At 38.8% G+C, this 8,262-nt stretch overlaps 1 non-coding gene across 1 annotated transcript; it reads left to right on the forward strand.

Annotated features, from left to right (window-relative positions):
• The first annotated feature begins 1,088 nt into the window (after positions 1-1,088).
• On the forward strand, positions 1,089-1,195 carry LOC141669345 (small nucleolar RNA R71). The gene has a single exon (XR_012553632.1). It is a non-coding gene; the product is annotated as a small nucleolar RNA R71 (small nucleolar RNA).
• Positions 1,196-8,262: the final 7,067 nt, after the last annotated feature.

An 8,262-nucleotide genomic window follows, 5' to 3' on the forward strand; every position in this document is an offset into this window, starting at 1 on the left:
TCACCTTCCTTGAAAGAATACTCTTCATAAACTTCGCATAACTAGGCATTTGATCCAGAGCCTCGGCAAAAGGTATATTGATGTGAAGTTTCTTGAACACCTCCAGAAACTTACCGAACTGTTTATCCAGCTTTTGTTGCTGCAATCTCTTAGGGAAAGGTGGTGGAGGATAGAGCTGTTTCTCCCCTGTATTACCCTCAGGCAGAGTGTGTTCAATAGTAGTCTTCCTTGGTTCCGCCACTTTCTCCTTTTGCTTAGCCTCTTCAACTCAAACTTCAGCTTCTCCTTCTTTTGCCTTTTCAGCATCAACAACTTTTTCAGACCTTAAGGTAATAGCCTTGACTTGCTCTTTAGCTTCCTTTCTGCCTGGTACTTCCGTGTCAATAGGAAGTGTGCCAGGTTGACAATTTAGCACTGCATTGGCTATTTGACCGATTTGATTTTCCAAGGTCTTGATAGCAATCGCCTGACTCTTGCATAACAGCTTAAGTTCCTCAAAATTAGCACTAATAGGTGCAGCTGCACTTCCCTGTTGAGGATATAATTGCCTTTGAGCATACTGTTGTGGTTGCTGGAATCCAGGTGGATTAAACTGTTTACTCACACCTTGCTGATATGGTGGCTGAATAGCATTCTGATTATTACCCCAGCTGAAATTTGGATGAATTCTGTTGTTAGGATGATAAGTAGCTGGCACAGGCTGCTGTTGTTGCTGATAATTATTCACATACTGAACAGATTCGTTGACAAGAGAACACTGATCCGTAGCATGAGAACCTGCACAAAGCTCACAAACCATAGCTATTTGATTAACTCCATATGTAGCTAGAGAATCAACCTTCATCGGCAGCGCCTGGAGCCGTGCTGCAATAGCGGTGGCTGCATCGACTTCCAGAATACCTGCTACCTTCCCAGGCATCATCCTCTGAGTTGGGTTTTGATGTTCATTTGCAGCCATAGTCTCGATAAGATTATAAGCCTCAGTATAGCTTTTGGCCCATAAGGCGCCTCCAGCTGCTGCATCGAGCATGGGCCGAGATTGGGCCCCCAAACCATTATAGAAACCAGTGATCACCATCCAATCGGGCATTCCATGATGTGGACACTTTCTCAACATTTCCTTGTAGCGTTCCCAAGCTTCGCACATAGATTCTGTAGGTTGCTGCGCAAATTGAGTAAGAGCACTCCTCATAGCAGCAGTCTTTGCCATCGGATAAAACTTCACCAGAAACTTTTGCGCAAGATCTTGCCAAGTAGTGAAGGACCCAGCTGGTTCAGAATGTAACCAGTCCTTAGCTTTGTCCCTCAATGAGAATGGGAAAAGCCTCAGCTTGATAGCCTCATCAGTCACGCCATTATACTTGAAAGTGCTGCAGATCTCGACAAAATTCCTTATGTGCATGTTGGGGTCTTCAGTCGCAGCTCCTCCAAAAGAAACAGAATTCTGCACCATCTGAATAGTGCCAGGCTTGATTTCAAAGGTGTTAGCTTGAATAGCCGGATGAAGAATGCTTGACTGAATATCATCAATTTTAGGCCAAGAAAAGTCCATAAGAGCTGGATTAGCCTGAACAATATGATCACCCATGATTACTGGTTCTTTCTGCTCAGTTCCTGAATCCGAATCTTCAAAATCTATCTTCTCCGGAATATCAAGAACTTCGTCTGTCTCCTCAGCTGTATCTAAAGTCCTCTTGCGAGTACGAGAATGAGTTTGCATAAACGCTCGCTAAAGTATCTGAAACACAACCAGAAATAATAAGTAACAACTACGTCCTAATCACTGAGTCCTAATGACCAATGATGGTAAGTACATAAACTAAACAAATACGCCGAGTCCCCGGCAGCGGCGCCAAAAACTTGTTAGGGCGAAAATACGCGCTAAAATACACGCAAGTATACGCGTTCGCAAGTAATATAGAATACTTTCTAGTTCGTTCCCACAGAGACTCAGACTAATTATTGTTTAATTAAACTCACGCACCAACGTATGATTACTTCTTAATGTTAAGACACTAACACTTAGAATTATTGACTAAATATTAACTACAATTAATTACTTAGTTTATCACTTAAATAACACTTCAATTAACAATATTAAAACACTCATGAGATCACAACTTTATTACTACTTCCTTCAATAGTTATTGTTATTACCTTTAGCATGTGACAGTGATGATATTAATCGAATAATATGAAACTGATAAAAGCCAACTTTCATTGTACTAATACCATTCTACCAAGCATCCACAATTAAGATAGAAGTTGAATAGGCATCAATTATGTTGAGTTCCTATATGTCTACAGAAATTGACAACACAATGATTTAAGCACAAGTTATTCCTTTTGATTACACAGGGCGAATAAAACTGTTAGAGTTACCCACTAATCATGCACATCATACATGAACCTATGCTAGCATGGCAAGTTCTAAATCTCAAGATCCACCGTCGCTTCACAAGAGATTAACACCCTATCTTATATGTTCGCGACGCACATAAGACGAATACGCACAACCAATACTAGATATCATACAATCATCACACACTAAAGTATTAAACAATTAACTAAAGAATTCCATAGTAAATCCGTTGCGACCCCATGATCACGATTAGCCCATAATAGCACTTATCGTCATCATGGGTTCATATGAAATCATGATAAACAAACACAAAAAATTAATAACTCAACTAATTATATTAAATCAGAGTACGGCACAAGAGTAATTAAGTTCAAAGTAAGAAAACTAGCATCCAACGTTACAACGAAATAAGAATCACAAGAAAATATGCTTCCTCTTCGTTGCTGTGTGCTAAAACGGTCTTCTTCCTTATCTCCTTCGCTCCTTGCTTAATACCACGATCCAACCTCATGAAAACGTCTCTTAATCTACTTATATAATAATCCCATAAAACTCAGATTACATAGAAGTGGAAGCCAAACAGAAGTAGAAGTCCTAAAATAATTTATCTTTTTTCCCGACCCTGTGCGGCCGCTCAGCATAGCTGAACGGGCGCTCAGCTTTCTGCGCGGCCGCTCAGCTCAGGACCCTACTGGAAAATTCCTGAGTTTGCTCCGTTTCTTCGCCGTAATCTGCCCCTTTCTTTCCTCTCGCAATGGTAAACACATGCCAAGGCTTATTCTTGATGATTACTCCTCCGAAATGTAACTAATACCCTGAAATGCATAAACACTAGAAAAACGCATCAAATACACAAAATACTTGATTTCAAGGCACCAATTTAAGCCATTTTAAGATGTTCTAAGTGGTATAAAATGCCACTTATCAATTTGCTGCTGTTATTGCTGTATGAGCTGTTGTTGCTGTTGTTATTGTTGCTGCAGTTGTTGTTGCTACTGCTGGAATTGGAATTGTTGTTGCTATTGGGCCAGCTGAGTAGACTACTGACGCAACAAATTCATCAATTCACTCATGGAGGGATCCTCAACAGATCCGTTATTGGGTTAAGAATTCTTCTTTAGTGGCATCTCCTGAAACATAACAGTCATAAATAAAAAAATGGATTGCTCCAAGCAATTTATACATATGCATCAGTAGAGCGTTTCCACTAAGACAGTATCCTCAACCTAAGTTTAATTGGATCCATGCTGAGTGAATGATCATAATCTAAAAATGCCAGCAATAGTAACAACAATAATAACAATGCACAAATATATAAAAACTGAATAATGAAATAAAGCAGCTACTAGTACAACTGAAATCCAACTGAAAATAAACCATCCAAATACACATTAAAATTGGCTGTCATAGCAGCCTCTGCCTACTATAATCTATCACAACATAATATACATATACAAAGAAAACAACTACATAACTCCTGGATACCAACTCTGAGCTCTGTATCTCTCTGCTGCAATCCTGGTCTAACCACTGCCACTGCCACCGATAGAACCTAGCTCAAACACTAACCAGTTCACTAGGTCCTGATACTGCACAACCCTGAACTCTGAGCTAATGAAATGGCCAATGGATATATCCCTCTCAACAACCATTTGGGTCAAGGATCGCACACGGGCCTGCACCTCAGGGGAAGGGGAAGGAATGCCCTGGAAAGGTGCAACGGATATCTGGTCAAGCTGAGCAGCCAACCCCGGACTCTGCTCCCTGATAAAAGATGTATTCACCACTCGGAGAACATGGTAAGGGATCGGAGAAGAAGTACCACTAGGGGCCACAGGAGGAACCGGAGGTCTCGAAGAGGAAGAACTGGGACCACAGCCAGGAGAAAAATCCCTAACAGCAGACACAGACCTACATACCCAACGGGGATGAGCACTAGGTCCAGGGATGTCCCTCAGTACAAAAGAAGGAACTGGTGGAGGAGGCATAGGGGTCTCCTCAACAACAACATCCAGGGTCCTCTCGGAATCTGAGTTATCCGAGTCTGAGGGGTTCTCCCGAGAAGGAGAACTAGAAATCACAATAGGCCACTGCCAACAGGATAAATACAGGAAAGACACAACCGGGTCAAGGTAGTTCTATCAAAACATTTAATAGATACCAGGGTAATACCGTCGGAACCCTCGACTGACTCTAAGGATTTGCTCCTCTATATGAGTTGTTGACTCGCTCCTTAAGACTCACTTTAACACCTATTCGACACAATCCCTAACTTGGATCAAGGACTTGAAACTGTAGCTCTGATACCAACTGTAACGGCCTCAACCCTGGGGTCAGGAGTTGACGTCACTCAACACAAACACCAAAAATATAAACAACAAGATTATTATTATTATATACTAATTCGACCCCGAACCAAGATCCGTTCCAGGTTTAAGTATGATTCAGGTTCACAATATTACAAGCCATTTATTCAACATCTGACACACTCTAACTATATTCAGTAACTCATCAGACCGCATGTGGCCTGATATACACTACCTCTGAGGAGCCGGGTCCTGAAGGGGCGGGAACACGGGTCTGTCTGACAGGTCTTCTAGGCATTTGTGACATATATATATAACAAGTTTCAAGGGTGAGCATAGTCGCTCAGCTGTACCAACATATGAATAACAGAATAAAAACAGTAATGTAACCAAAGATAGGAACAAAGCTATAATCATGTGAACAACATTATATAATGAAAAGCTGAGATAATTGGATATCACTGACTAGCATGATTTTAATAAAACAACGTAGTAGTGTGCTATGTAAGTACCGGAGTCCAATTTTAGCACGCTATTCACATTTATAAAACCACTGTATCAATTACTTATACCCTTACGGGAATCACAAATCCAAATCAGATACGTAACGGATATGTGAAGACAGCTGATCAGGCTATCAACACCAGACGGCTCTAACTGCCATCCCATTTACCTGTTCCGGAACTCAGAGACTAGCTAGGTCTCTGACCTGCTGGACTAATCAGTTATAATTTGTGCGCAACCGAATTAGCCTCTTACGCCACCTCAATAGGCCTACTCTGGCCCCTATGTATCCCATATCTGATAGTTTTATCCAGTTTTCAAAACACGTGTACCTATCTCATTTCAAAACCATTCATTTTAACATCACACATATAAAATCTAGTTCGCAAATCATTTCATTCGAGATAGGTACCTTTCGAAGTTACTTTTCCCCAAAACAGATTGAAAACATTGATTTATAATTACAGGGGATACGTAACTTAAAACGTTTCTGTTCCTTTACGAGATTAAAACATTTGCTATTCATATAAACTGAACCATAAAAGAATGGTCAGGGGTACTTGCCTTGCAACGCTTTCGGAAATCCTAAGTAGCTTTTATGCTGACCTCGATCTTGGCAAAACTCGACTGGGATCTACACATACAAAATACCCTAATCAGTTATACCGACATTCTTGATATCCTCAAACCCTAATAACCCAATCCGATAACCCAACTCGTATAGTTATTAAACACACAATCACGTAATCACGTAGTCCGTATACAAATAGGGGTAAAATGTTTAATATAATAAAGTACGTTTGAAAATAAATTTTTAGAAAATTTTGGCAGCAACTCTTTTGTTTATAAGCCTACCCGTCAATTACAATCGACGTCAAACCCAACAATCACAGCAATCCATAATTTCGTACAATACTCATTCCGATACAACTCGTAATACAAATAATTATTTAAGTTCAAAAATATTTTACGTAAATCACTTTATTTATTTATAAAGATTAGGACTCAGAACGAATTCATCACTGTCCACCTTACGCTCGTAACGAGTCATCGCGATACGGTGGCAAAATTCTCGGGGCACTCGATTACTTGAATTCTAACGTGAAAATTTCATCGATTACAAAATAATTTTCCCCTCAAGAATTATAACATCACGAATATTTATTCATAAATAATTCCTGCAGAAAATCAATTAATAAATTAATAAAAATTAATTCGAATTAACTGGAATCAGACAACAGGCAAAAAAAAACCAAAACACGGCCACACGCACACACAGCGCGTGCAACAACAACATAACACAGGCGGGTCGCCTCACCGGATAAAACCGGCGGCAACCGGAAACGGAGGAACCGACAACAACAACAACAACAACAACAACAAAATAGGGAACTAAGCACCCATAATCAACTGATTACATGCATATATACATGTATATATATATATATTCACAATCAATTAAGCACATAACCGAGCATCAATCGGAAAAGAAGCAAGAACAACGGAGGCGAAACTCACCACAACAGGGAAGCTGAGAGTGGGAGGAGGAGAGGAGAGAAAATAGGAGAGAAATGAGAGAGATAAACGAACAAAAGAGGGAACCAGAGAATCGAGATTATTCGAGAGCCACAGCCGAGAGCAAAAGGGAAATTGATGTTTAAAGAAATAATATGACAGCCACACGTGTCCTGCAAAAACAAGATACGGGTTGATTTATTAACACGTATCCCTGAATACTCGGAAAACTGATTTTTATCTCGACTTTATATTTTTAACGAATAAAGTGTGATTGAAAACATACCGAAATAAATCCAAACTAGTCTCAAAAGGTCAGAAATATTCCAGAATAATTAAAAACATAATTTTCAAAATTTTAAAATAATTATTAAAACACAATTTATACCCGCTTTTTAACCATTAAATGAAACAACGCGCGGTGAAATTAATCTCAAAAATTTCCAAGATAATTTTAAAATTACCAGAATATTATAAACTTAATAAAATATGAATTCCATGATTTTTGAAGAATTCTGGAATTACATATGGAATTTATAAATAAACACACTCAGAAAATCATTTAAAAATAAATAATTAGTGAAATATTGATTTCTCAATTTTATAAAGTCCTAAACATATTTATTGTAATTATAAAATTGTAAAACCAATTTTAGAAATAAATCCAGATATTTACAAAATTAAAACTATAAAAAAATTACTCTTAAAAGCATAACACAACCACATATCTCAATAATAATTCGCACAATCCAACTCATATACCAATAGATCACAGATAGATAATAAAATCAACACACTGCTGCCAAAAATCAATACGCACATTTTATTTAATTATTTATTCAAATATTACACTTTTAAATATTAAAAATAAAAAGAAAATACACGAGTCGTTATCCGTTGCATTCATATTAGTAGCATTCATGCATTTTTATTCTCTTGTTCTTTGAGTCTTTTTATGCTTGAGGACAAGCATCGATTCAAGTTTGGGGGTATGTTGAGTGGCATTTATGACACTTTATAATGCTCTAATAAACTTTGAATTGATGCATTTGTACTCAAGTTGTTAAGTGTTTTAACGTGTTTTCTAGTGTTTTTGCATTTCAGGCATTAATATCTGAATCAGGTGAATTGACATTGTTTTGGTGCTAATTTGGTGTCAAGGTGGTGTTGGAATAAAAGCTCGTGAAAAGCCTGCTCGAAGCCACAAGGAAAAAGATGAAATCTTAGTTTTTCCCAGAAGGACGGCGCGCCCGCGCTGTGAAAGCGCACGGCCGCGCCAGGATTCCAGAAAGGCAGCGGGCCCGCGTTGTGATAGCGCGCGGCCGCGGCGGTGCGGAAAATATGAATCATGATTCTAATTTGATTCTAAGTGGGGAGACTTCCAGATTGCAAAGGGCTGCTATATATATTCAAATAAAGACGTTTTTACGAGAGAGACATACTAAAGCGCAATGAAAGCCGTAAGAAGACCGTTTTAGCACAATTCAACGAAGGCGAAGAAGATCTTGTTTTTACTTGTGAATCTTTGTTTTAAGTTATATTTGGATGCTAGTTTTCTTACTTGTGAACTTTTAC

This window comes from Apium graveolens, chromosome 6, assembly GCF_009905375.1.
Source record: "Apium graveolens cultivar Ventura chromosome 6, ASM990537v1, whole genome shotgun sequence".
Lineage (NCBI taxonomy): Eukaryota > Viridiplantae > Streptophyta > Magnoliopsida > Apiales > Apiaceae > Apium > Apium graveolens.